This window comes from Pseudorasbora parva, chromosome 21 (assembly GCF_024679245.1).
Source record: "Pseudorasbora parva isolate DD20220531a chromosome 21, ASM2467924v1, whole genome shotgun sequence".
Classification (NCBI taxonomy): Eukaryota; Metazoa; Chordata; class Actinopteri; order Cypriniformes; family Gobionidae; genus Pseudorasbora; species Pseudorasbora parva.
Window position 1 is genome coordinate 36,855,801 of NC_090192.1, and position 27,788 is coordinate 36,883,588.

General features: G+C 38.1%; 1 long non-coding RNA gene across 1 annotated transcript; it reads right to left on the bottom strand.

Moving 5' to 3' along the window:
- Positions 1-12,730: 12,730 nt before the first annotated feature.
- On the bottom strand, positions 12,731-23,415 carry LOC137056346 (uncharacterized). The gene is made up of 4 exons (XR_010900305.1): positions 23,230-23,415; positions 20,157-20,284; positions 14,697-14,780; positions 12,731-13,365 (listed from the first exon to the last, which is right to left on the bottom strand). It is a non-coding gene; the product is annotated as an uncharacterized lncRNA (long non-coding RNA).
- Between the last annotated feature and the right edge of the window lie 4,373 nt (positions 23,416-27,788).

Consider the following 27,788-nt stretch of genomic DNA (forward strand, 5'->3'; position numbering starts at 1 on the left):
CATTTTGGAAGTAACAAGTTCTGACCTTATGTTCTTTAATGTAAGTAAAAATGACTTCCTCTTTTACGGTAAATATCAAACACCACATTAATGTTTTAATGCAAACTATATTCACATTGTGAATAATGCAATGACACTTTTAACCCTAACACTGTCACGTGACACAATAAAATGAATGTATCCTTTAGAAATGAGCTGTATGTGTTATAAATCAGACACATGATCTATTCTAAGATCGTCATTTACATATGGGAGAAAAGTTTAAATCTCTTATTCAACACCTCAAGGCTGATATTCTGAATGATTTATAAGTATGCTAACACTTTTTCCTCCCGAGGTGTGTGTGTGTGTGTAAGCGGTGTGGCATTGGGGGGTTCCTCTGACACTCAGGGGTCCAGACCCCAAACTCTGGTTCATGTCTTAACACCAGGCAGAGCAGCAGGGTCAAGCCACCAATGGGAAGCAGTCCTGGGCCGCACCTCAATGGACCAGAAGCCCGTACAAATCTCTAAACGTACGTCAAATGTCAGTTCTGTGGCCTTGGACTTACACGGCCGCTCTGACATACAGATTTACCCAGAGCTGCTTACATTGGCCTGACCCAGACCTTCAGAGAGCCCAAAACGAGATCAAAATATGTACTAATGCTGTTTTTTTCTTCTTCTTCTTGAAGGCCATATCTTTGCTAATGATTGCACATCATGTGGGAAGATGGATCCAGTGACAGTCTCAAATATTAATGATAGTGTATTTGCCTTGGATCATTCTGGATGACTGGTAAATCCACAAAAGCATGTTTGTGATACACGTCAAATTCGAAATATTCTAGTTCATCTTCTCTCCTCCAGAAATCCACTATCGCTTTTGCTCACCGCATTAGTCTTGCCTTTTCGTTTTATTTTAAAAGAAAATGTTTTCTCTCAATATTTGAAGCCCATGGACCTTATTCAGAGCAGCACCAGGAAAGGTATGAAAGAGAGGATGTGATCGATGGACTTACCGTGTTTTCAGTGGCGCTGTAAAAAGTGGTATAAAGCGCCTAGATCTTTGATAATTTTCCACAGCTCATGTGGTCTGGAGTTTTTGCCTACTGAAACTTCTTGGAAAGATATTTTTGCAGTGTTATGTCAGCAGAGCAATCCAAAAACACATGAAATAACAGTACAGGCCACGGAAGAGATCCCTCTTTCCCTCACTTAAATTCCTGTTCAAATCTTTCTATATTAAATTACTCTCATTATAAATTGATGCAACAAAATTGCATCATCATCAATAATAATAATAATAATAATAATAATAATAATAATAATAATACAAATTTGTATATCACTTTTCATACATGGTATTCTACTCAAAGTGCTCCACAAGCATAAAAACATATAAATGTTTTTTATAAAAAATATATAATTTTACACATTATCAATGTAACAATATTCAAAAATGATAAAAGGTCTACTGTGTAAAAAAAAATGGAAATACAGTTTCACACCAATATCAATGTAAAATAAAAAAATGTTACACACTTTCGTTACGCTGATAAACAACTTTCTTTGAACTTTCTAACGCTGATGAAATCTTCCAATGCCTTTTAGCAATTCAAACTTTTGACCAAGTTATCCTTTGGGATGTATAAAAACCAATTTTATATATGAAAACCAATAAATGAATGTATAATTTTTTATATATAAAAAATATAATGAATGTAAATGCAGAATTTGCAGCTTTTAATTAATTCAAAAAATTTAAATGTAGTATTGTAAAAATGTAGTCTTTAGTCCGGTGTTGGATGAATGCTACAGTGTCTGCGCTATATATAAAGTAGCGCAGCTTTTAATTAATCCAAAAATATTATATATATATATATATATATATATTTATATATATATAGTGTATATAATTGACATACGATAATTGTTCAAAATAATTAAATGAAATGGAATTGCATTGCATGAATTAATATGGGTCACAGCACATGACTCTAGAGCCCTTGAGCTGGACACCGGCTGTCATGAGGTGTTGATTCTGAGCAGAGATCTTCCGTTAGATCCAGATGGTAATTGACTCAACACCAGAACCACTGAGCTGACCCCTGTGTCTCATTCCATTTCTCTTCCTGGGACATCAGAACCTTTTTCTTTGCAGTTTTTCGAGGCTTTGAAAACTGAAAAGTGGAGGTGGATCCCAGCAGGAACAAGGCCCATCTCTCTGCCCCAAAGGAGACGTACTGCCACAGGGTCCAGAGATGAGCCTTTGCCTGTCCGCTCTCTGTTCCTGGTAGGTGTTCGCTGATGATAAATATTTCATTTCCTTGCAAAACAAATAGCTACATATCATTCCTTCCCCGGGCTTTGTTGTCGACGGCGACGCGGCGGGTAGTTTGTGATGGTTGCCGTGGAACGCAGGAGAGAAAAATGGCTTGTTGAGAACAATCATAACTCAGCACGTCACAGAAAAAACCTGACCGCTGCGGTCAGAGTCCCTCATTGGGAAGTACGTCTGCATGTTGTGACAGCGAGTTTGTTCTGTTTTGAGGCCTGATGGATAATTCAAATCTGCAGTGCAGTTGAAAACCAAGCGTTTTTATATTGAGTGCAGAATTACCACAATACCACAACTCCCAGCTCTATTTCAGCTAAAAAGAGACCAGTGGAGGAACGTGATTTGTTGAGTGTTTCCTAAATCACTTTCCATTGCCTTTTTTGTTCCTTGTGCAATGTAAATAAAACACAAATAATAAAAATAAATTAAAAATACTCACTTTACATTGCCTTGTTGGTATAGCCTACATTAATAATTAACGGAGCTATTCCTAATTTTTTCTGTTGGCCAAGTTGAATTTCTGTGAATTGGTGCAATTTAATTCACAGAAATTCAATTTGGCCAACTGAAAAATTTAGATGTGATCAGTCACTAGAAAATGTTCAATTGGGGCCTGATTTGTTTTTTATTTTTTAATATTTTACAGTGTACCTGATCTTGACCATTTAATTAATTTCATTCAACTTTTCATTCATTTTCCATTCACATATTTGAAAGATGTTTTTAAGTGATCTATCAGAAAGGGGTGAGCAGTATGGCCAAAATCTTGCATCATAGTTTTAAGTCATCATTTTTATAGATTTTCGTCATGGTAACAGGACATGACATTATCCTATAGAGTAATATTACATCCTTCATATCTCAGAAGAATCCGATTTATAGAAGACAGATACGCTGTACTGATTCTTTCCCGAAAACAGTCAAGCTCGTGGAGGAGTGCAGTGGGCAAAGCTAAAGAGTCATGAGCGCACACACACCTATGGCACACCAGCCTGGTCTCATTGTTAATACGTTGGTATTAATACGTTACTTTCAAAGAGACTAAGCATAGTATTATTACATTTTTACAGCTAAAAAACGTAAAATATTTACGAATCCATCATGAAATCTTTTTTTAAGAATACAAAACTTTATACTGATAAAAACATTTTTTTTTGTTTTGTTATATCATAAAGATATCTATAATTTCCCTTTGACCTTTTTTTTGATTAATGTACGATCCTTTAACACTAAACCTAAACATACCAATTTAATACAGAATATAAAGAAAATAAAAGGTAAAACGATGGAAAATGACTATTTTGATAACAATATAGCATTAAAAAAAATATTTTGAACAGCTAATCCTACACTTACCCCTAAACCTACCCATTAGCATTTATTAAAACAACGTACTGTTATAAATCAAAGCATAACAGACAGACCAGTGTACTCACAATAATTTATTTATTGCAAAAGTGTCAAAAGCGGTACCAAAAGTAGTTCAAATGAAGATGTGTTGCAGTCGCAGTCCTCTCTGGTGGTATATAACGTTAATAGTTTTGTATGAGGTACAGAGCAGAATGTTAGCTATTAATCAATGAAAATATTAATCCGGCTTCTCTCCGTGAAGTTGCGCGTTTCCCATTTCAAATACAAATCGACTGAAACGAGGCATGTCAAAATCTGTGACGAAGCAGGCGAGAGCCAATGAGCGTTCGATGCCACTGCCGTAAATCATGTCGTAACGCTTCATGAGGGCGCGTTTTTTAAAATTTGAATTCATAACGAGCGCGAGATTTGATGTTTACCGTCGCGCTACTGAGAGGAGATGAAGACTAATGGAGATGAAGATCACCGGGCTCAATTTGGATTTGTTTCTCGCAAACATATGGATTCTAACGATTTGGATTACAGCGAACGAATAAAGTGTTGTGTTTTGTGAATGGATGTTGTGTTTTGGTGTATCTTGTGATCGCCAGTTGCTGAATAGGAGAAAATGCCTTTTTATGTCTGACAGCAAACAACAAGCTAAATACTACAAAATGGTTGGCAAGAATGTTATTCATCTGATGGTTTTAAAATTCAGTCGTCTTTTAACATTATCTAGTCATCCGAAATGAGTTTGTAGTGATGTCACGAGAGCAAAATGTTATTTTATATTTTTGTTTTTTTATATTAGGTCGATTAACTTAGTAAAATGCATTTAATAAATGTGACTGAAAACATGTATTGATGTGACTATTGGATATAAAATAAACAATATTAATGCCACGATTTATGGGAGCCGGTGGCTGGCTGCTTACACGTTCACACTTGGATACGTAGATAATTTACATTTTAGTGCTGTCAATACGTCAATATTGTACATTTTAGTGCTGTTAATAAGTCAGTTTTGTACGTTTTATTGTGTGTGGAAACGTAGTAGAATCACACTTTACGTAGAAATACTCACGTATTTTCATGAGATCACGTTGGGCACACAAAATACATCATAGCATTATCCTTGGAATAACTATTGATTCACGATACATTTGTGTTGTTCATATTATATGCACTTTTGCGGCAATTGCCCCCCAAAAAAAAAAAATGCCAACAGACATTTTAAGTTTCACTCACCGTCTGCGCTTTTCACTCATGACCGGGAACAAACACACACACACACTTGCAGAACTGCATTGCTGCTCCAGAAAAACAAACTGCATATTTTTCCTCAAATCTGGGTTAGTTGAAAAGCTAAATAAGGTTATCTTTCCCTCACAACCAGAAACACACTTATTTCATGTCATTGTTGATATTGTGGTCTAAAAACAAAATGGCAGGACTGCCGATGGCTACCGTAACCCGAACGAAGCTCGTTGTTGGCACTCTTTCTCTTGCTCTGATTGTGTGCTCAATTGGGGAAAGTGCTCATAACAAGGTAATCTGCCCTTTATGACGTCATAAAGGTCCATACCAAAAAAAATACAAAAAAAAAAACTTTCAGAAAGTTGTTCAAGTCCTGAAGGAGTGTATTTGTTTTCTTTCTTTCTTTTTTTCTTCTTGTTTTTTTTTTATGGGGGCATGTTTAGCTTGATAATCAAACTATTTAACAATGTAAATGAGTCAGAATGCATGAAATAGCACTAGTTTGTTTTTTTTGTTTTTTGTGCTCACACCCAAAGTGTGTGCACATAAAGCCACCTCTCAGTACTATATTGAGTTATTTTATATTGCTGCATATTGCACTTAAACAGTCAAAATTATAAAAAGTCTTGGTGAGTATTCACGTAAACACAGTCAGTCATATTTTAAGTGAACGTAAACAGTTGAGAAAGAAAATGTGTGTAAAAGTTTAATGGAGCCGTACATCAGGTCATTGACAGCAGCCAAATATACCTGCTGCAAAAGTCTTCATGGCTTCAGTTTTTATCTATCAATAATATCTTCAGTTTTTCCTCATGGTACCGATGTTAAAATTGTGGCCTGTGAAAATGTCTACTAACTTCGGAAAACCACTAGCCACAGTGGCTGGTGAGCAAAAACAGTTAATGTCAAGCACTATATAAGTTAGCCTACTGTATAAGAGTAGTCATAGTGCTCGTATGAATCTAACTGAGGGTGGCAATGGCATGTCACCCACGTCGACTGGTAAAGATTTGTTCCTGGCTGGATTTCATCAAGACCTCCTCATTATGCGGTTCTTTTGCATGTTTTAGTGTGTGTGAGGTGTGTGTCCCTTTAAACCTGTCAGTTAATGAGCGTTTCTCTCTCACACACTCCTATGCCTGTGTTTAATCACAAAGATGAGAGACCATCTGAACATCAGCATTACTTATTACAAGACTTCTTTTCATCCAGACCGTCCGTCTGATACTCGCTGGCAAGTCAAGGAGGTAAAAACCTGCCAATTACATCTCTCCTCCTTCAAGTTCACACTATTTCCTTGATAATTTTCTCCACAACTATTGGCCCCTTCCATCGTGCTTTTGAAGTCCTAACATTTTAAACTCCGTGTACAGTGGTAAGGAGAAATGATACGAACACTTCTGAGGAGAAACAGACCGTGTGTGAGAGAGAATGAGACAGCCAAAGGAAAGCTTCATTGCTCAGATGTTGCTTTATAAAGGTTCAGGAAACCTACTGAAGCGTGCGGCATTTCATTCATAGGTAGCTTTGTCTCAGATATTTCTCCTAAATGAAATAAATAGTTCATATTAAAATATATATTGATTGTGGAATCATTGCAAATCTGAGGACTCTAAAATATACATCTGAGAATACTGGGAACTCTTTTTTTTCAGGGGGGCTTCTTTTTTCCATCTGAGAAGCAGCAAACATTTTATTTTATTTTTTGGAGACACAACAGAGATGTTAATGAGATATAATTAGTGATTTTTATGTTCTTATGGATTATTTGAAAAGACAAGGAAAATGTATCGACTTTTCTTTATGACTCAGATGTCTCAGATGCTCGTTCTAAAGTCCTCAGGGGAAATAAAAATGGAAACAAATGAGATAATTGTTGGCATAGAGGAGTAATTTAGCACTATATGAATTTAATGTGGACAGCATATCATTTTGAAATCTGTCCACAATTTAAATAAATAATAATAATAATCATAATAATAAATTTACCTTTATTTATTCATTTATTTATTAAATATTTTGTATTTGTTTATTTGTTTACATTTTTTTATTATTTATTTATTTATTAATTCATTAATTACATTTTTTTTATTTACTTGCTTTTATTTATTTCAAAGAAACATCTGAAAAGGATGCTTCTTGACTTAATATATATTTTAGTTGAATATATATATATATATATATATATATATATATATATATATATATATATATATATATATATATATATATATATATATACTGTAAATAACTGTAAACCCTAATGTTGTCTTTACTTAAACAAATCAAGTAATCTTGACTAAATATTACTAGTTTAGTCCAAAAACTCAAAAATATAAGTTAGTATAACTTATTAACCTACAAAATACATAAAACATTTTTTTTGTCCTTTTCTGTTGCTGATTCAAATTAAGATGGATACTTTTTCATTGTGTGCAATCTTTAATTTGGTAAGTAAAAATTCGTAAGTAACTAAACATAATAACAATATGTGAACTAACTTATAACTAACCAGACTGACTTTATTTCTGTTTTAATGAAAATGAAAATGAAAATTTAATGTTTGCTTTAGTTGGGCTCTTGACCCTTGACTGTGTAATATTAATAGTTCTCTGGCTGTTTTGTGTTTGTGAGACACGTTTGTGAAGGAACACAAAGTCAAAAGAAAATATCATCAAGTGATGTTGTTTAATCGTTGATGATGATAATATCATCATGTATTGGCAGAATCCCTGATCTCATGCAGAGTCTAATGCTCTGATTGTCAAAGCAGTTATTTAGAGTTTTGATATATTAATAAAAAAATATCCATGAGATTCTTTACTCTTGTGGTAATTGAACAATTTATTATTTTATTTTTTGTGCACTCAATGTTTAAATCTACGGCATCAGTTAGACATGAACAGACATCAAGAATCCGTGTATGAATCTCTACAATGGTGACAATCAAAAAAAAAAAAAAGAAAGAAAGCAATTCCGATAAACAGATCAACTCTGAACATAAAGCAAGCTACAAAAATATCAGAACAAAAGAGCAAAAGTAAAAGCAAATATCAAAGAAAATGTGTCACAATTCAGATGTAGTATTTATTCATGCTGCAATGCGTGTTGAAGTTTTGATTGGTTGTACCCAGCATGATCTACTGAACTTCTGGTGTACAGTTTGGTGAACTTAACTATTTGAGTACAGTGAACGTGAGCACCAAGTTAAGTGAACTTAAATATATAGGTTTTCGGAGACTCCATTACTCAATTGAATTGAGGAAACGGGTTTACTCAAACCAACTGAGTTCAATCAACTTATTTGGGTTTTCAGTTTTCTGTGTTTCAGTGTTCAGAGTTCTAACCTAAAATAATTTTGAAGCATTGGCTACAAAGAAAGTAGCTCAATCCATCATTCTGAATAAGTGGAGAGCTCATGAACTCTTTTTATTTAGTCATAGCTCACGATCAACAGGTTAAAAAAAACTTGTCTAAATCATCTTTATTATATTTATAAAAGATTGTTTTATATCCTCTAATCTGCTTTGCTCCTTTATAGACTAAAATCAAAAAAACCTTCCCTTAATCCGGTTCCTGCCACGTGCCCTTACCCCCAAAGTATGCATGTCATGATCGAATCGCTTCCCATGCACAGCCATCATTAAAATGAATTTATGCACTTTGGAATTGGACGTTATCCCTGATGCACTGGATGTAGGTAGCCCAGATTTCTGGCTCAGCCCTGGATGTTTTAGATTCTGTGGATGGACCAGGCTTCCCTTCCACCACATTTCAATCGCTCTGCTCCAAATTCTGAAGCCCACATTCACTGGGGCCTGGGGATATCCAGTTCCAAATTAAGAGGCTCGACTGGACTGGCGTTCCTCGCTTGTTAAGAGTCTGAAGCCAGACTTCAAACTCTCAGACGCAGGGACCAGCTCCATAGTTCAAACATGTATTCTCTTTCCATACAAGCGCTGTGTTCCCATCAGTGTTGGGGCGTAACAAACTAAAAGTAGGGATGCTACTAACTTTACTGCATTTTTCAGTAGTTCAGCTGTTTTCCAGACACAGTAGCTTTTCAGCAAGCTATTTGTTTGTTTGTTTTTATTTCAATGAATGGTGAAAAATAAAAATACGGTAGGTTTATGTTTGTTTGTTTTTTATGTTGTATTGCACAGTTTAGACCTGGGAAAACTGGAGTAAAAATCAAAAAAGCTCTACTAAAATAATCTCTCTCTCTCTCTCTCTCTCTCTCTCTCTCTCTCTCTCTCTCTCTCTCTCTCTCTCTCTCTCTCTCTCTCTCTCTCTCTATCTATCTATCTAGTAGCATTGCAAAATCTGTTTCATTTCAACTTTTTGTTCAGGATCAGAAAAATAATCCATTGATTCTCTGAGAATCATGTATGTTTTTTGGGGTGTGTGTGTGTGTAATCTGGTTCAATATAATGAACATTAGCATGTGAATTCATTACATGAATTAGTGTTGTTTATTGGTATTTTATATAGAATCCTTGTGTTTAATGCTTGCCCTAATTACGTACCTTGTCTTTTTTGTAGAGATACTTTTAAAAGCTACACTCAGTGCTGTGCTGCTTAGCACATTGGAAATGTCTTTATCATGAGCAGCTGAGAATATAGTGTGTAAACACGTCAATGGAATTGACCTACCCTGCGTCCCAATTCGCATACTATCCATACTAAATAGTGTCCGAAAATAGAATGAGTATGTCCCAAATCATAGTATGTTGAAAAGAGTATTCCAAACCCGGATGGTTTACTATTTCCGAATTCGAAGTACAGATCGACGCACACTCTAACGGCTGATATTGCACAACCCATTGCGAGTTGGACGAGGATTCGATTAGAACTACAAGCGCGGATAAAAAGCGTTAAAAAACTACAAACATGGCGGATGTGCGAGTCAGACGGTTAAGTAGAGAACTTTAGATAAAGGGGTTTGAGTGATCAGTTATCAGTATTACCTGACAAAAATATATTTATTCAGTGTTATCCACATTATATTTCACTTGCAGCAGCATTGTGAAATGTTTTAATGACACGTCCGGACATAAACTTTTAAATGGATCATTATATTTAAACTGCAAACACATGAGGAGAGTCTCTGCATTAAAGACCCACAAATGGCAGATCAACGTGCGGCTACATTTCTCTCCGATACGGTAGGAGATTAACCTGAATGTGGAGGATTTGAACTGTGACGAATCTGGCGATGCCTTACCTGTGACGGGATGCACGTAACTAAGCGACAGAGTCCGTTAAAGATGGCGAAGTAGTATGTCCCGAAGCTTGCATATTTTTCTGCTACACACTCAAAAGTATATACTTTTTTTTCACAAAAAGAGTACATTTAGGACGTAGTATAAGTAGGCGAATTGGGACGCAGCACTAGAGCTTTTATAGCCTCTGTTAGTGACATCATCAGAATGCGCCAGCTTCAGAGGCTATAAATAGATGAGCCACAGGTGCATCGTCAGGTCTTTTGTCTTCAGAGGCCATTCTGTGTTGGTGTGCTTCAAAAGATCTCTCTCTTTATCTGACTACAGATCTTTGTTAGGAGTTAGATTTCAAATGACAGTGTGCAGATTTTCTCTTTCTCATCTCTGTCTCACAAGTGAAAAGATTTAAATCACACCAAGCTAAATATTAGTTAACAACAAAGTAAGTGCACTGCGTCCCTCCATGTTCCAGAAATGGATACACACACTTTACTGCTTGTGACCGGTTAAAAAGCCATTTAGGAACGGAGTGTGTCAGGAGAGAGGGACGCTGAGGACTAGTGGGAACCTGCCTGGGTAAAGTTATACTGTTATATTCTGAAGTTTACAAGACTGGAGTGTGGGAAACTGTTTAAGTCCGCGAGGCGCCAGTTTATGTTGAGACTGAGTTGAAAATAAAGAATCCATTTTTAAAAGAATCTAATTTTGAACGGATATCAAATATCAAGCAATGTATTCGAATATATTCGAATATCTACGCCCCCGCACACACACACACACACACACACACACACACAAAAACGGACCCCGCCGTAACGGAGATTTAATCACAAATGCATTAACAGTCTGGCAGTCATAAACAGGACTCAGGCCACAGCCTGTATGGAAAAATAAATTGTTAACATAAAGTTTGAAACTGCGGGTTATCAACTTAATCGATATGAAGTGCCACTATGCAATCATCAAAGCTTTCAGTTTGTCTACCGCATCAGATGTCGACGCCGTCCTCTCCAGCAGCTGAATTTGTTTACGGATGCCATAGCAACTCTCAACGGCCACCAGGACTTATACGGTTTTATAAAAGTTATTTATTTGTTATAAAATGTAATAATCATCTCAGAAAAAATAAATTCTAATGTCAGGCGCAGTTGAAGTAGATGTTTGCTTACATGGGTAGGTTTAGGACAGTGTCATGATGCCAACATTATTTTCACAACTTCCTACAAAATAAAATGTTTATCCCTCAGAAAAATTTACTTTCATCTCTTGTCAACATGCTTGGTGCATGTGAGCGCGGAGCGCGCTCTTCAGTGGTGTTATATAAAGACGCACACTCAAAAGTAATCCGATCAGGTCGTTTACATGGTGAAAATGTTTCGTTTGATCGATTCATGAAAAGGTTTATTCCACCCATCTCAAAACAATTACAATTTAATTCAGTTTGGGTATTTTTATTACGATTGAGGTGTTTATATGGAGCATTTTCATTCAGATTGTACTTTTAAAACGATTACAGTGTTCCATGTAAATGCACCCGCATGTAAAAAATTGCGCTACATGGCACTTTAAAAACCGGATAGTTTATTTATAGTTCGATTACAGATATTTCATGTCATGTTCGAATGCATATTCGAATAGCGAATAAAAAGTGACAGCCCTACAACGAACATTGTGGTGTGGCGAGTCGCGTGACCCTTCAAAAAGACTGGGGGCCGGCTCGTCACACTCAACAACCTCTCAGGGTGGACCTCAGGACTAGTATTAATGAAAATCTGCCTTATGGATTTGTGCCCAGTCTGGTGGTGGTAGAATTGGATTTATTCATCGTCTTCCAGATTTCAACTTCTGTGAAGCCGGCGCACGTACTGTCACAAGCTACAAACTCTACTCAACAAAGAGGCCATAGAACATGCCCCCTTTTCTGAAGAGAGAGTTGGGATATTACAGCAGATACTTCCTTGTTCCAAGAAAGGTGAGGGGTGGCATCCAATCTTAGAGGCTACACTTAGAGCGCTCAAGTTCCAGATGTCAACCATAAAGACGGTCATGTCACAAAAACAAAAGGAAGTTCCTGAGGTTCACTTTCTAGGTAAAGCTTACCCATTTTGGGTTCTTCCATCCGGCTTAGCCTTGTCACCCTGCACATATACAAAATGCATGGATGCAGCACTGGCTCAAATATGATTCCAGGGCATTAGCATTTTGAATGACATGGACATAGATTGGTTAATACTAGCACAGTCTCAGAGATAACGCTTCAGCACAGAGACATCGTGTTAGCTCATCTATTTTCTCTATGATTGAGACTGGATTCTCTCTAGGAATTCTCTTCTACAACTCTAGGGTTGTTTTGGATTCAGTTACAAAGGACTGTGTCCAATTCATGCTCTTCAGGCCTACGTCCACTGCACTAGCCAGTGGAGTAAGTCAGAGCAGCTGTTTGGTTGTTATGGGGGCCGTAACAGAGGTGCAGCCGCCACCAAACAGACCATGTCACATTAGGTCAGGGATGCTATTGCTCTTGCTTATGAGGCACGTGGTCAAGCTTCGCAGAGAGGTCTAAGGGTTCACTCTGCCAGGGGGCTCATCACTTCTACTGCGTTGGCAAGGGGTGCCTCCTTAAAAATTGTTTGTGATGTAGCAGGCTGGTCCTGTCCTTGAGTCGACGTCACAAGCTAATGTCTAAGGCCGCCTTGCTTTCTTGTGAGCACACCTACAACCGTAAGGGTTCCAGACACCTTCAAGCATGGCGGCGTGGGTATTCACTTCACCAATGCGCTAAGCAGCGCAGCATCGATTGTAGTTTTTGAAAGCGAATGATCCGGGTTACTTGACTGTTACCCTCAATGTCAATGCGGGAAGATCAGTTGAAATTGAAGTGTCCGGAACTGAGCAAGCCAAAAGCCAAAGCGAACCAAAACTCCTTCGGGCCCGGGTTGGAGAAAAAAACCTTGGGAGAAACTCGGGGGGCCAGTTCTCCTCTGACCAACAAACAACTAGTGTATGATTATGATTCGTGCAACATTACAGGTCAGAAGTCAGATTAGATCAATATATATTAATACGATTATTCAAAACATTGGAGTCCCCATGCCAGGGACGGGTTTAATGAGGTGGAGTTTAATTGACACACTCTCTTCAGACATTTCAGGGATGAGCTGGTCATGTCCAGGCGCAGGTCCACCATCTGATCTGGATACAGCCTGGATCCGGCTGACTGCAGTAAACAAATGGATAAACAGAAAGACTAACATTAGAGTCAATACCATTCTTCTTATGATGCAACGAGTACAGCAGGTGTTATGGGAAGTGTTCTGGCTGACCTAGTTAATGCAGCCTAACAATCCTTTAACTGATTTGAATATAAATGTATAATGTTCTATGTATATTCCATAGTAAAGATATGTTGACTGGGTAAACCCGGCCTGATCTGCCTTCGATTTGATTTTCCAGACTGAACTCAGTCTGGAAACCTGTACATTCATTTCTACTGCTTCTGTTACACTTTTGCGGGAACCAATCACAGACTGGCTTACCCAACTGGTACGCTATTGGCGGGTTTAACACGGTGACAGAGAAATGATGGGTCGTTGCCCGTTGATCATGCTTCTTGTGGTATGATTGGTTAAAGGACTGTCCAATTGCATACAGAGTCATTTGAATAATGCCAGTTGATCATGCCTCCTGTGTAGTAGAAAATACAGAGCAGACTCCCTAGACCAATGTTCAATTTAAAATTGAACTTGGTCTGGTGATAGCTATACAAAAATAGATGTGTTTTTAGTCTAGATTTAAACTGACAGCGTGTGTCTGCTTCCCGAACAACGCTAGGAAGACAGTTTCAGAGTTTAGGTGCTAAATAGGAAAAGGATCGACCACCTGCAGTTGATTTTGATATTCTAGGTATTATCAATTGGCCAGAATTTGTTGACCGCAATAGATGTGAAGGAGTACTATAATGCATTAATAGCTTGGGGGAGCTAAACAAGATAAGCAAGATGTTATGCAATTTTTAATAGGGAGCAAATTGTTGACAATACCGGCTAATATGGTCATACTTCCTGGTTCTAGTAAGAACTGGACCTGCTGCAGTTTATTTATTAAGCAAGCAGGGCAACCACCCAGTAGAGCATTACAATAATCTAGCCTTGAGCTCATGAACGCATGAACTAACTGTTCAGCATTTTGCACCGTAAAAGTATGCACCGTAATTCATATATATTTTTAAGATGGTAGAATGCAGTTTTGCAGATGGTATAAACGTGGCTTTCAAATGAAAGATTGGTATCAATGAGCACACCCAGGTTCCTCACAGACGACGAGGGCTTGACAGGGAGTGTTGAAAAGTATTCTAGGTAACTACTTGTGGAGTTTTTTTTTTTTTTTTTTTTTGTCCAATAATTCAAAATAATTTTTGCAGGAAATTACTAGTCATTCATTTTTTTATATCAGCTATGCATTCCACTTACATTGTGAATTGTAAGTTTCATCAGGGCATGAAGAAATATAGTGCTGAGTATCGTCAGCATAATGAAACGTACCACCTACCTAAGCATAGTTGCAGACCATGTGCACCCTTTCATGGAAACGGTATTCCCTGGTGGCTGTGGTTCTTTCCGCAGGATAATGCTCCTGCCACAAAGCAAAACAGTTTAGGAATGGTTTGAGGAGCGCAACAACAAGTTTGAGGCATTGACTTGGCCTCCAAATTCGCCAGATCTCAATCCAATCGAGCATCTGTGGGATGAGCTGAACAAACAAGTCTGACCCATGGAGGCCCCACCTCACAACTTACAGGACTTGAAGGATCTGCTGCTAACATCTTGGTGCCAGATACCACAGCCCACCTTCAGAGGTCTAGTGGAGGCCATGCCTTAACGGGCTGTTTTGGCAGCAAAGACAATATTAGGAAGGTCATAATGTTATGCCTTATATATACACACGCATCCTTTTGATTAAGTTAGCAGGACCGAGTGTTGTTGAGCTGAGCACGGCTGCTGGAGCGATTGTTATACAAACACACGGCTCGCGAGTACCGGGACTTTTATTATGACGGGATGGGACACAGTCGCCGGGCACATGCACTTCTGCTTTTTCCGGTCATGATTATAAGGTAAAGCAGCTCTGTTTATCATATTAGATACATTTAAGTGTGTTTAAAATGATGTTATGACGTTACTCTGTGCGTTCGCTCGCCGCTGCTGTGACATGTTCACACTGCTAAGAGTAAAGCGCTTCTGCAGAATAAAACCGAGGGTAACGCCGATATGACGCGATTGGCAGGCGACTTCCTCAGACGCTATGCTGACATGTCCCGGTCCTTAGTTAAAATAGCAATTTCAAATAGTTGGAAACATTTGGAATATTGTAAGTACTCAACTGAACAAAATATATAACACTGGCCTAGTAGTTTTTGGATATTTTACTGCAAAAATACTACATAGTGCACCTTTAAATGTTACAATTCGTATGAACACTATTTGTTATATATAAAATAAAAAAATGTATATAAAATGTATATTATATATTTATATAAAAAGTCATATAGAATTATTGTGAGGTTATAGCGGTTAGATAATACCATTTACAGATCTGTCCACTGTATTTGCAAAATGCATTGGTAGTTTACAAAAGATTCCACCCCCTTAAATGGATTCACTGTCTACTTTTCATTACAAACTTGTAGCGTAGCCTACTTTTTAAAAAGTGTATCTTGACTGTAGTTGAACTACTTCAAATAAAGTAGAGCACCTTGTAGTTTCAAAGTATAGTTTCCAACACTGGTTCTTATGCACGTCTGATAGCAGTACAGAGATGGATGCAATCAGAAGTGGCACTCAGCAAATACGTCTGACCTTACACCTGTAAGTGTCCACCTTTGTTGTAGAGAATGACAAGATCTCTGTAGGACTTCCTCTTTAGTTTCCCTTTCATTTGACAGTGCGGCATTAACTCCTTGTTCCTCTCTTTCTGTCTGTCTCTCCCTCTCTCTCCCTCCCTCGCTGTATGCTTCAGGCAATTACAGCAATGTTGCATTTGTCAATCATATTCAGTTGTGCATGGTTTCCTAAAATAATTATCAGGTGAGTGGCATCTCGTTGCCTGGAGTACCAGTCTGGTGAAGGCAAGCCCCAGAGTATTAATTACTGCGTGCAGAAATTTGCAGAGAAGCAAGTCTTTTAATGGTAGAACTGACGCAACATGATTGTTCTGATTTTTTTTTTCTACTAACATGACAATCATCGCCGTCCCTGTGGTCATCAGCATAGATTAGCTGGAATCGTCGAGGGAGACCATTACCAAGCTGTGTACCATTTGATAAAATGAGGCACACATTGCCAGGTTTCTGTTTGTTGATTTTCAAAACAAGGCCTGCTTTTCAAAAAAGGAAAAAAGGCAGAGAAAACACCCCAAAAGTCAAAATTTCTAATAAACATGGACTGCTGCCAAAAAGCTTGAGTGTAGTGCTATTTACTGGGGTGAAGGAGCTACATTTCTGGAGAATTCCGCTGGAAAGGAATCTCTCAGGAAAGCAATCTTCAAATAGCAGCATAAAGGGATGCGTTTATTCTAAAGGGCATTTTCCTGCAGGGATGCGGGGTGAAGTGTGTGGTTGCAGAGAAAAGCGGCATCATCTCGGGCCTGGCGAGTGAGGAATGAGAGAGAGCGCTTGCACAGGTGACATTTTCGCACACAGCTGAACCGGTTGGTTATTGTAGTGGTTCATTCTTGCTGTGTATCACAGATGATCTCCTCACATTGTCTTCATCTTATTCCTTCCAGCAAGGGTTTTGACTGCGTTCTCTTGTCTTCCCATGAATGACTGTACTGCTTCATATGATCAAGACCACGGTTTTTCAAACAGGGCTCCGTGAACCCCAAAGGGGACGCAAGGAGGCACTAGGATGTCTGTTTGAAATGAAAGCAAAATATTTACTAAATAAGATTTGAGGGCTGTCAAAGTTAACACATTAACTTTTAATATGAGGCATATGTATGAGGTTATTTTTAACCTAATTTTAAAATATTACAGCACAGTATTTCTATTCTTTTTTTGTTAAGAAATTCAATGGAAATATTCTGTTGTTTTTTTAACCTTATTTGTAATTCTATTTTACGCATTTAATGCTATTTAAAATTGTAAAAAAAAAAAAAAAAAAATATATATATATATATATATTATTTATATATATATATATATATATATATATATATATATATATATATATATATATATATATATATATATATATATATATATAGGTTATGTTAACCAATATTGCCATAAAGATTAAAAAACTTATTTTAATGTAATTTAAATTGAAATTACTTAAACATCCAAGTTGATTTTACTTAACTACATTCCTGATAATTAAGCAACATTTCCCAAAATGTATTATTTATTTAAGACAAATACAATTAGTCTGTTATTATTGTAAAGCAAAATAAATCAATGGTTTTAATTTAATTATGTAAAATATAATTGCTAAAATATAATTGTTAAAATATAATTTTCCTGCATTAAATTTCAGTTGATTAATAAAAATAAAAAAAAATGTTATTGCATCAGTAAAATCACTCATTATTATATAAAAGACAGTCAAGTGGCAATAATGGGAATTGCCAAAAAAGTAACAAACTCTATATGTGTTACTTATCATCATGAAAATAGATTTTCCGTATGGAATTTTGAAACCTTGAGATGTTGAGTGTCATTCTCTTTTTAACGCGCGTGTCAACAGCATCAGGTAAACCGCCTCAGTCGTGTATCCATTTGTTAGAGTTTGGAAGTGAATGAAAATTCCCACCCATATCTCATTACAGCATTTGCAGTGTGGGAGTTCTCATGGCCTGTGTGTGTTTGTGTGTAAATGCTTCTGTATAGGTGTAGGTCTACAGCACACACCTCCCAATCAGATTTCCGGTCTGGTTTTCACACTCCTTAATTGTGCGCGTTAAACCGGCACACAGTGCCGTGTCACGCATCGCTTTCGGCTCCACGCCCTTCTTTGTTGTGCCTCGCTGCTGAAGTAGGTTAATGGCGGCCTTTGAAACGCAACCCTAAAGCGGGCGTTCTCTCTGAACGTGATGTGCGAAAGGTCCGTTCAAAGAGTGCTGATACCTTTACTTCAAGCGTACAAATGCACACTTGAGTGCACATAAAGAGGGAGTGATTCAAGGAGAAACGCGTTGGTGGGGGGGGGGGGAGAGTAAGCAGAGCTCATTAACATCCGTGTAGCGGCAAACGCTTTCTCTCTCTCTGTCCACAGAACTGAATTCTAGCTTCAGATGAGCCAGGCCTGCTGGGAGTTCAGCTGCCAGTTTAATTAGTGTTCAGTAATTTCAATAATGAGTGACAATTCATTGGGGCTTTTAGGTTGGTCTCCTCGTCAGAGGCGAATCAATAATCTGCTGTTTTCCTCCCTCCTTTCCTTTCAAGACTAAAAAGTGGCACGTAACTTCCATCAGAGGGGGAGAAGGAAAATGAAAGACAGCAGCGGGTCCCAGAGAAATGCTGGAGACAATTTGCCGCTAATGGCAGATGCTAGCCTTTCCTCCGCCTTTTGTTTTGATGTTATTGGATGAAAAGGCAGGTCTTTAGCAGCGAGCGCAGGGCCAGAGCGTGAAAACAATTTGCCCTGGCTGTAGAGGGAGTGATGTGGGTAAGTGAGAGGAGGCGCGGGGATTACGGATAATCCCCTGGTCCGCACCTCGAGGCGGAGAGGAAGCAGTGAAGCTAATTCTCGCCGCGCGCACGCGCCTCGGAGCCGGCCGCCGTTCGATCCCGCGGTGACATCCGTAATTGATAATGGGATTTTCAACTCGAGCGGAGTTGAAATGTTATTATTAAGGCACATCATGCTAGAATGAAGAAGGAAAAGTAAAAGACATTTAACTGGAGTCTTGAAAAGTTTACTTACAAATCACTTTGTCACTGAAGAATAAGTTACATGATCTCTGTGTTTATACGCACGTGTTTCCTTAAATGCAGGGTCAAGGGATGGACTTTATTCAAACCAACAACGTTATTTACTTTTTGTTATATTAAGGAAAAATTAAACCGGTCCATGAAAATGTTATGATGCTTTCCCTGTGAAAATATACAGTATGCTTTATACTTTTATACGTTCTATACAACATGTTTCTTTCCATTTCTTTTAAGACAATTTTCACTCTTAAACTGATATTACACTTTGTAAATAATTACAAAGTAAATCCTAAAAAAAAGATTTGTTATTTTTTCTTTCTTTTATTTGTATATTTTTATAAAAGTTATCCTTTTCCCAGACTTCAAATATTTTAGATAAAATCCAATAACAGCATTTTGTTACATTGTAAACTATGATAATTTAAGTAAAGAAGGAAATAAACAAATCATTTCAGTATGTGTGTGAAAATTATCCTTTTTATACAATTTACAATCCTCAGTTGTTGTCATTTTTATCAGAATCAATCATTAATAATTGCCACTAACAAAATGTATTTTACTGAGAAGACAACAGTGTCAGAGAAAAACTTGAGATGAAATATGAGACTTAAAATATGAACATATTTTATATCATTTAATTTCCAATTCAGGTGCAATTGTGTAAAAATATTCTATTTATGCATAAAAATGTATGCTATGAAGAGCTTAAGGCCTTTTATTAAAACAAAGTAATTTTCACCACATATTGAATGGTTATTTGTGATGTGATGGAAATCATATTTGACGACACAAATAACAAAATTCTCCTGTGGTGCATATAAATAAACTGTTGGACATTGTTAGAAGTACATTTAAATAGTGTGTGTTAAGTGTGTTTTAAGGTAGGAAACCAACCTACTTTGCATAAAACCTATTATCCCAGCAATGTCGAACCTAAATATGAATATGCACCTGTGAATTATATTCAATGCATATTTAGCATGGATGCAAAACCCTGCTAATTGTTTGTTTGAGATTGAGGCATGTTGCCTCAGCACGTGTATTTCCTGTACATCTCGAGTCAGCATGGCTCTGCATACCATTATGCCAATGATGTGCAATTAGACCCGCACATGCCAGGACTGGCAGACGGCCTGTTCCTCTTCCTACAGACACCGCTGTGAACTTCTGAACCTGTGAGGAACGGGGTCTACCACAGCCTCTGGGCCTGAGAGAAAGACACCGAAAAAGAGAAAGACAAGAAGAGTGTGGAAAATGATGCCCGAGGCAAAGTTACATTCAGAGCAGTGATGTGGTGTAGTTTAAGGAGATTATTCTTAGCGTCGGATCCTTCATCTTCGGACTAACCGAAAGTGGCCGTGAATAAATCACCTTTTGCAGTTAGAGCACCCCAAATCTTCAACCTGAGATGGCCACTGGATTCACTTATAGAAATAATCAGACAAGTGCCACCCTTTTTTTTTTCTCAGCTGGTCTTGCTCCACAGCCCAGATTTTGCACTGTGCACCGATTACCAACCAAACAGAGCAACACTTTTATTATTTTTTATTTTTCACTATATGCATGCATTTTACATTCAGTTCATGCATTCATTCCCATACTCAACTGTTTAAGTGACAAACGCTTTTTAAACGTCAACAAAAATATCCTTAATATCACACATTGCAATTTATGGTTGGGATATGCAAAGTGCAAAACATATGCAAATTCATTAACCTTCATGTAAGTTTTTTGCATGTGTATTTATAATTGCTGATAAACATGCCCTACTGCGTGTGTTATAATTAACACGTTTACTGTGTGGGTTTCAACTTGTATTTTACATTTACGTGTCTTTTTTTATTTTAGGGTACATTTACATGACAAAGTTTTACAGACGACAATATTGTCAAAATGATCTCAGTTTAGGCGGATTTGTGTAAACGATACAAATGTTGTATTCTTCTGCCAGGCCTGTAGTTGGCGATGTCAGTTTGTAAAGAAACACTACGAGCCTACACTGAACACGTAATATGCATGCACATGACCGTTTTCACAAATCTACGTTTTTGCTGGAGACAATAATGGTATCTTTTTTTCAAAAACAGATCACACGCCAGGTGCAATGTGCAATGTGAAGGCAGAAGGCACTGCAAGTATTTTTTGCTAGTTTTAGCCCAACGCAGTTACAATTTTCACGACCAGCACCACGGTGTTTAAATAGCAAATGCCCTCATGTCCATCTGTTTGTCCACGGGCTTGCTGGTCTGAAAATAAGGTGTGTTCCGGGGCATTATTGGTGGGTTGCTATCTTGAGGCGACTCAACCTAAAGTACATAATGAAGTATTTTTTGTGTTATTTAAAGGGTGCATTAGTAATATGCGCCTAGGCGGGTAGCCAGGTTTAGACCAGCAAGCCTGTGGACAAACAGATGGACATGAGGGCATTTGCTATTTAAACACCGTGGCGCTGGTCGTGAAAATTGTAACTGCGTTGGGCTAAAACTAGCAAAAAATACTTGCAGTGTCCCTGCCGCCCCATTGCACTGGATGTGGGATAGATCCTTAAAGTGCAAGTTTTTGAAAAAGATACCATTATTGTCTGCAGCAAAAATATAAATTTGTGAAAACAGTGATGTCATGTGCATGCATATTACGCGTTCTGTATAGGCGCATAGAGTTATGATCTGGCAAAGCTTCATAGACAAATCATTTCCAAAGGGATGTCACCAACGGACGATGACATAGATGTTTCTCCGTCTCGGTCTGCATAGGCTGAGACAGCAATTCTTGGTCTGCTATTACAAGAAAGATGCTGCAATGGCTTCTGACGACTTTTGCCGTTGTTGTAAAAGAAATACAATAATAGCTGGTGTCCACCGCCACTCTATCAACATTTTGGCAAAATTTGGAAAACCTAATAGCATCTCAGACTGACTGAAACATCTCAGATTGACGGTCCAACAGAAAACATCGAGCTCTGATCGCATTTGCCCCCGTTGTAAGGTATTTGAATTGCAATTAGAACGATTTGCAATATTTTGAAAATCCAGAGGTGTGTGTGTGTGTTAGCACATGATCACACACACTCCCCATCCTCTTAATCACAGTAGCCGATGTAATCCACATCTGGCAGCCGAATGTTGTTCTTTGCTCGGGTTTTAACAAAAAGGAAAAGTTTAAATTGCTTAAAACAGACGCGGTAGCTGATTCGACAGAGTGATATTCCACAACGGCATCCATCTTAGTAATGTACAAAATCTGCTTCACCGTCACTGCGCTGTCATTAACGTGTAAAGCCCGCCCCAGCGTTTCTGATTGGTACTGCGGTTTCAACGGATTAGAAATGGTTTAAATGGGCTCTTTGTCAGACTACTTGCAGAGCAAATCTAAATTTGCCGGAAGTTGTCTGGGTTTTCCCAGGATAATAGGTGGGTGCACAATGTGTGTAAACTCTGCTTATTACACACACAGGGATGTGCAGCAGTACACAAATATTTTAAAGCATTTAAAATAAAAGGATTCCATCTGGAGAAGCGTTGAAGTCTTTCGCAGTTTCCGCCATGCAAGCGCAACTGTTTTTTTTAAAGGGAATGGGAGATGAGGCACGGATTGGTTTATTGCTTGTTACGCCTAAAATACACCTGACTAGTTACTTGGGGAACTAGATACAACCCGCCGACTATAGACTAGGAAATGCACTAAGTGCACCTGCACCCTGCATTCAGATTATTCAAATAGGGCCCTTTAACCTTTTCAAAAGTATGCATTATCAGGCCCCCAAAACGCCATTGTTGTGTAGATAAATGACCAAACAGCACAAAAGGGTTTCCATTTTTACTAGTGTAAAAGCTTCCTTCATTTTCATTTGAAGGCTATAGGCTTTTTGTGTTGTTGTTTTTTTTTTTAAGGCATGTAAAGAAACCTGGTTGTCCATACCGGTGTCTGCCTTACTGTAGTAAGTGACAGATGAGTTTCCACCAAACGTCCATTGATTATCAGGGATAATAAAAATAATGAAACGGGACGCATTTTCTCTTGTCCCTTTTTAATTTTCATTCCGGCCTATACTTTGCGATCCTAAATATGCATGATTATATAGTTATTTTTTACCTAATTTCAGGTCGTGACCCAGCAGTAGAGAACCAATGCTCTAAATAAAGATTTACTCACCTCAGTCTGAGGGATGTTGCGAGAGAGTTCTGGTCATAAAAAGCCACCTTCTTCTCAAAGCGACTTGTCTTTAGCAGGTGTGATGCACAGCAGTAAGGACACCGTTAATGCAGCTGTATTCATTATTCACTGTAAATTTATATTTGGCATAATTACGAAGCAGTGTCTGTCGGTGCGGTCCGTGTGAAGCAGCTCTGATGGGGAAGATAAATGGTGAGGCTCGGGCTCTTAATGAGAAAAGAGGTCATCTGTGGGGTGTGCAGCACTGCCACAACTGTAGCTCTCCTTCCGTCCCCAGGTACCACATGAGCGCACGACACATAATTAGACAAAAAGAGGAAAAGAGAAGCATATAATATCTTAATGAGGTGCAATATCAAAACTTTATTTTTTTTTCCTCCAGATGATATATTGCATACTTTTAAGAACGGCATCATGTTGGGTTCAGTTAACTCCTTCCTAATGAAAAGCAACAAAAACAAAACAATTCTCAAAAACTTGAAATCAAATAACTGTGTGTGTGTGTACTTGTTTATATTACATTGTGGGGACCAGATGTCCCCACAATGTTAAATGGATTCATAAACACACACACATATATATATATATATATATGTATATATATATAAATTGCAACAATTCACAAAATTTCAATTCGGCCAACTGAAAAATTTAGATGTGATCAGTCACTAGAAATTTTTCAATTCGAGCCAATTTTTTTCAGTGTGTCTATATAATACATAATTCAATATTTGGAATTCATTTGATTCTGCAAAGTAGCCTTTCCTTGTCAGAACTGAATCATCAAAACCACCACTATTGTTTTAACATGATCTAACAGTTTGTGCGACGTGATGTCAAGTCACAATTCAATATTTTGTTCCTGATTTGAAGTTGACTAATTAAATGCAGATGCACGCAACAGATATATCTCCATGAGGCGTCTCTTGTGGGACTTTAAAGTGCAAAAACAAATACAGATATTTCCTAGCCCATACAGCAGGCCAGAGCTTCAGTGGAATGTGAGTGAAATATTAACCTCCATAATACTCCTCAGCATATCAGAGTCTTGTATATAATCCCCATTAAAGATGCACCTCACAGCCAGAGGGCCTTTCTGCGGCTGTATGAAGCCTGCTGGGGAGACCGCGCTTCAGGGAATAGCTCCGCCCGAGACAGTCTGATATCAGCGGGGAAACCTCCTCACGTTTGTGCAACACAACCCTCCTAATCTAACTTTTCCTGACATGTAATGGGGGAGCGTTCCCTGATGGCCCATTTATTTATATTAAAAACGTCATTCAGGTTCGCTGTCTTAATTGATTTCATTTCTCCCTGTGAATCTCTTGCCCCGTATGTTTCCACTCCAATAATCTAAATGATTATGTATTTTTTTTAATACTTGCAGTCATTTTTGACTTGCTTTCACCTGCTTCTTTTGAACCTTACTTTGATTTAGTCTGGTATAGGTGATGATTGACAATCAGAACTATGCTATATCTGTGATATTTATTTGCAGTGACTGATTTTTTTTTTTCTTCCTTCCTCTCAGTTTCTTTTCAAACTGTCATATTACAAGAGAACTGAGTCTCTGATAAGGCAGTAATGGGGTGTAGACGGAAAAAAATAAAGAATAAACGTGCCCGGTTATTGCGCTCTCCCAGGGGACTCGTGTGTTTGGTGTAATGTGCGTGTGAGAGCGATACTCATATTTACATGTGTCACGCATCCCCTCATTCCCTCTGTCAAGAGAATTGTCAGCCATATTGCTGTGGCACTTGGCGTGAAATGCTCGGCAACAAGTGCTGATGACTGACTATCACACCCGCGCTAACGCGCTTTACAGCTATTCGGTTGCTGATTACAGACGTAAAGATGATAAACACGCCTTGAAATGGCCGTATGCGATTGCTGTTGTTTTTGTGGCATTTCTATGTCTTTACACAGAGAAATGGTAAAATATAAAATGACAGGCTTTTAAATGGTTCAGTATTGTTTTATTACAAAAAAGATTTGAAGTGGATTTGATTAGCAATATTTGAAGCTGTTATACGCTACCATTAAAAGGCTGCATTTATTTGATCAAAAATGCAATCAAATCTGTAATATTGTGAAATTATTTAAAATAACTGGTTTCTATTGTAATACATTGTAAAATTGTATTCATTCATGTGATGCAAAGCTTCGTTTTCACCATCATAACGTCAGTGTCTTCAAAAGAAAGTTCATAAGAAACAGCATTTATTTGAAATAGAAATGTTTTGTAACATTATAAATGTCTGTCAATTTTAAACCATTTAATGCATCCCTACAGAATAAAAAGGATTCATTTCTTCTTCTTCTTTTTTTTTTTTTTTTTTTTTTTTTTTTACATTTGTACTGACCCAAACCTTTTGAATCATAGTTTATGCTTTGAAAAATTAAAGTATGGCATTAATTTATCATGTATGTGTTTGAGCTACAGATATGAGATCTAAAAACATGCAGCTTGCTGAGAAAGATGTGATTTGCTCGTAGGTGATAAAATGGGCAAAAAAGATAAGTGATAATTTGTTACATTTATATAGCACTTTTCCGGGTGTGCTTTACATATAGGCTACGTTTACACGTGGACGGCTATTTTCATAAACGGACATTTCAACCTCTCCAGTTCCAAAAAGAAGTTTTCAGAAAAGTGTTCATTTACACGTACTCGTGTATATATCCCGTCAAGAGCATGCCAAACCTGTAGGTGGCGGTGTAACGAGAAGCTCAAGCCCATGTAAGCCAATCAGAATCCCGAAAATAGCAGCGGCGCGGCCTGGTTTTTCGTGTTGGAGGGAGAAGTTGTTGCAAAATTGCTGACCTCTGAGCACTCATTCGTTTCTGCTCCTCGACATAATGGAGCAGCTGTGTTTGCAAATGCAAACACACGAGAAGAGTTTGCACCAACATAAATGCGACTGCTACTCTGATCGCTTCCATGATCACATGTAAACATAGGTCACACTTTTGACGTAGGTGCGAGCTCTGGTGCATACTGTGACGTTGGCTGCCTAAACACCCATTAAAACGAAGATTTTCAAAATCTCCACTCTGGCCGGAGGATTTAGAAAGACTTGTTTTCAGAGGCGAATTCTCCGTTTGGGGGCAAACGAAGGGAAATGTCTCCATTTTTCAAAATAACCATGTAAACGTGTACCCCCATAGAGGGTAGGGGGAGCTCTTCAACCGCCACCAATGTCCAGCATCCACCTGGTTGATGCGACGGCAGCCATATTGTGCCAGAACGCCCACCACACACCACTACTTGCTACTTGGAGGTAAACAACAAAGCAAATACCTAGAACACCCTAGAAACCACATAGCAACGCCCTGTCGATTACATCACATTTTGGCGGGAACATTTTCATGAGTAAGTATCACTCCTTCAAAATGTAAAAGAATGTAATAGCCGTTTTATCATGTTGACGTGGCAGCCATTTTACACCACAAGAGGCCTATGTTACAGCAGATTAACCACGGTTAGGCAGAACGCAAAGCTTGCTTTATTCTACTCTATAGCGCTGAGAGCTTGGCGCTGCAGTATGAATATGGTTGCATAACTTCACTGATTTATCACAGCTAATGTTCAAGTTCAAGTCAATTGTAAACGTATACAGTGTTTATGTTGGAGTAGGATTAGAACCACAGGCATTTACTGCTCAAACATGAGCCACAGATGAGCGCGTTTGGAGAGCTTGAAGGAAAAAGACAAAAAAGAAAGAGCAGGAAATTCATCATTTGATCTTTTTGTCTCAGAGTTCTCTCTCCCATAGGTACGGGGAAATATCAAGTTACCAAGCACTCTCTCAGAAACACAAAAAAAGGAGAACATATGGTTTTTCTGAAGACTTACACAGTGTTTCATATCTTTTTGTGCTGTCCCTATTGACGGAAAATGGTAGTAAATAACCTTGCCATGTATCTATTAAACTCCAGATTTACAACTGTTAAGTATCGGCTAACGTGTTAACCAGGTGTGTGCATGTTATTGTATGAAATCTGACCCAGTTTTAAATCACTGTTCCAGGTCCAAGAGTTGAGAAGTGAAATTCCCAGATTGTCTTTGTCTCTTCTATCAGCAGCAGGCGAGCTGAAGGATGTTAGTTATATTTTTAAGAGCGCGGAGGATACCTGTATCTCATCCCATGCCTTCCTCCCACAACTTTTTCCGCTTCCACTCGTTCTCTTTCCCTTAATCTTATTTCTCTTTCTCTCTCTCTCTCTCTCTCTCTCTCTCTCTCTCTCTCTCTCTCTCTCTCTCTCTCTCTCTCTCTCTCTCTCTCTCTCCCATCCCTCCTTTATGGATTCCCACTGAATGCAGGCATTTCCTCTCTCTGGCTCCATGTGAAGGAGGATAAATCCTGTGTTTCTGGCAGAAGCCGCCATGCATCCTGGCGGTGGTGGAGGCCATTGACAGCTGAGTGTCGTCGGGGGATATTAAAGTCCAACAGCGGGCCCATTTCCCTTATTATTACATGGGCTATCCTATGATCAGTTTCATGCACCTTTCCTTCGAACTCCGCCAACATGTGTCC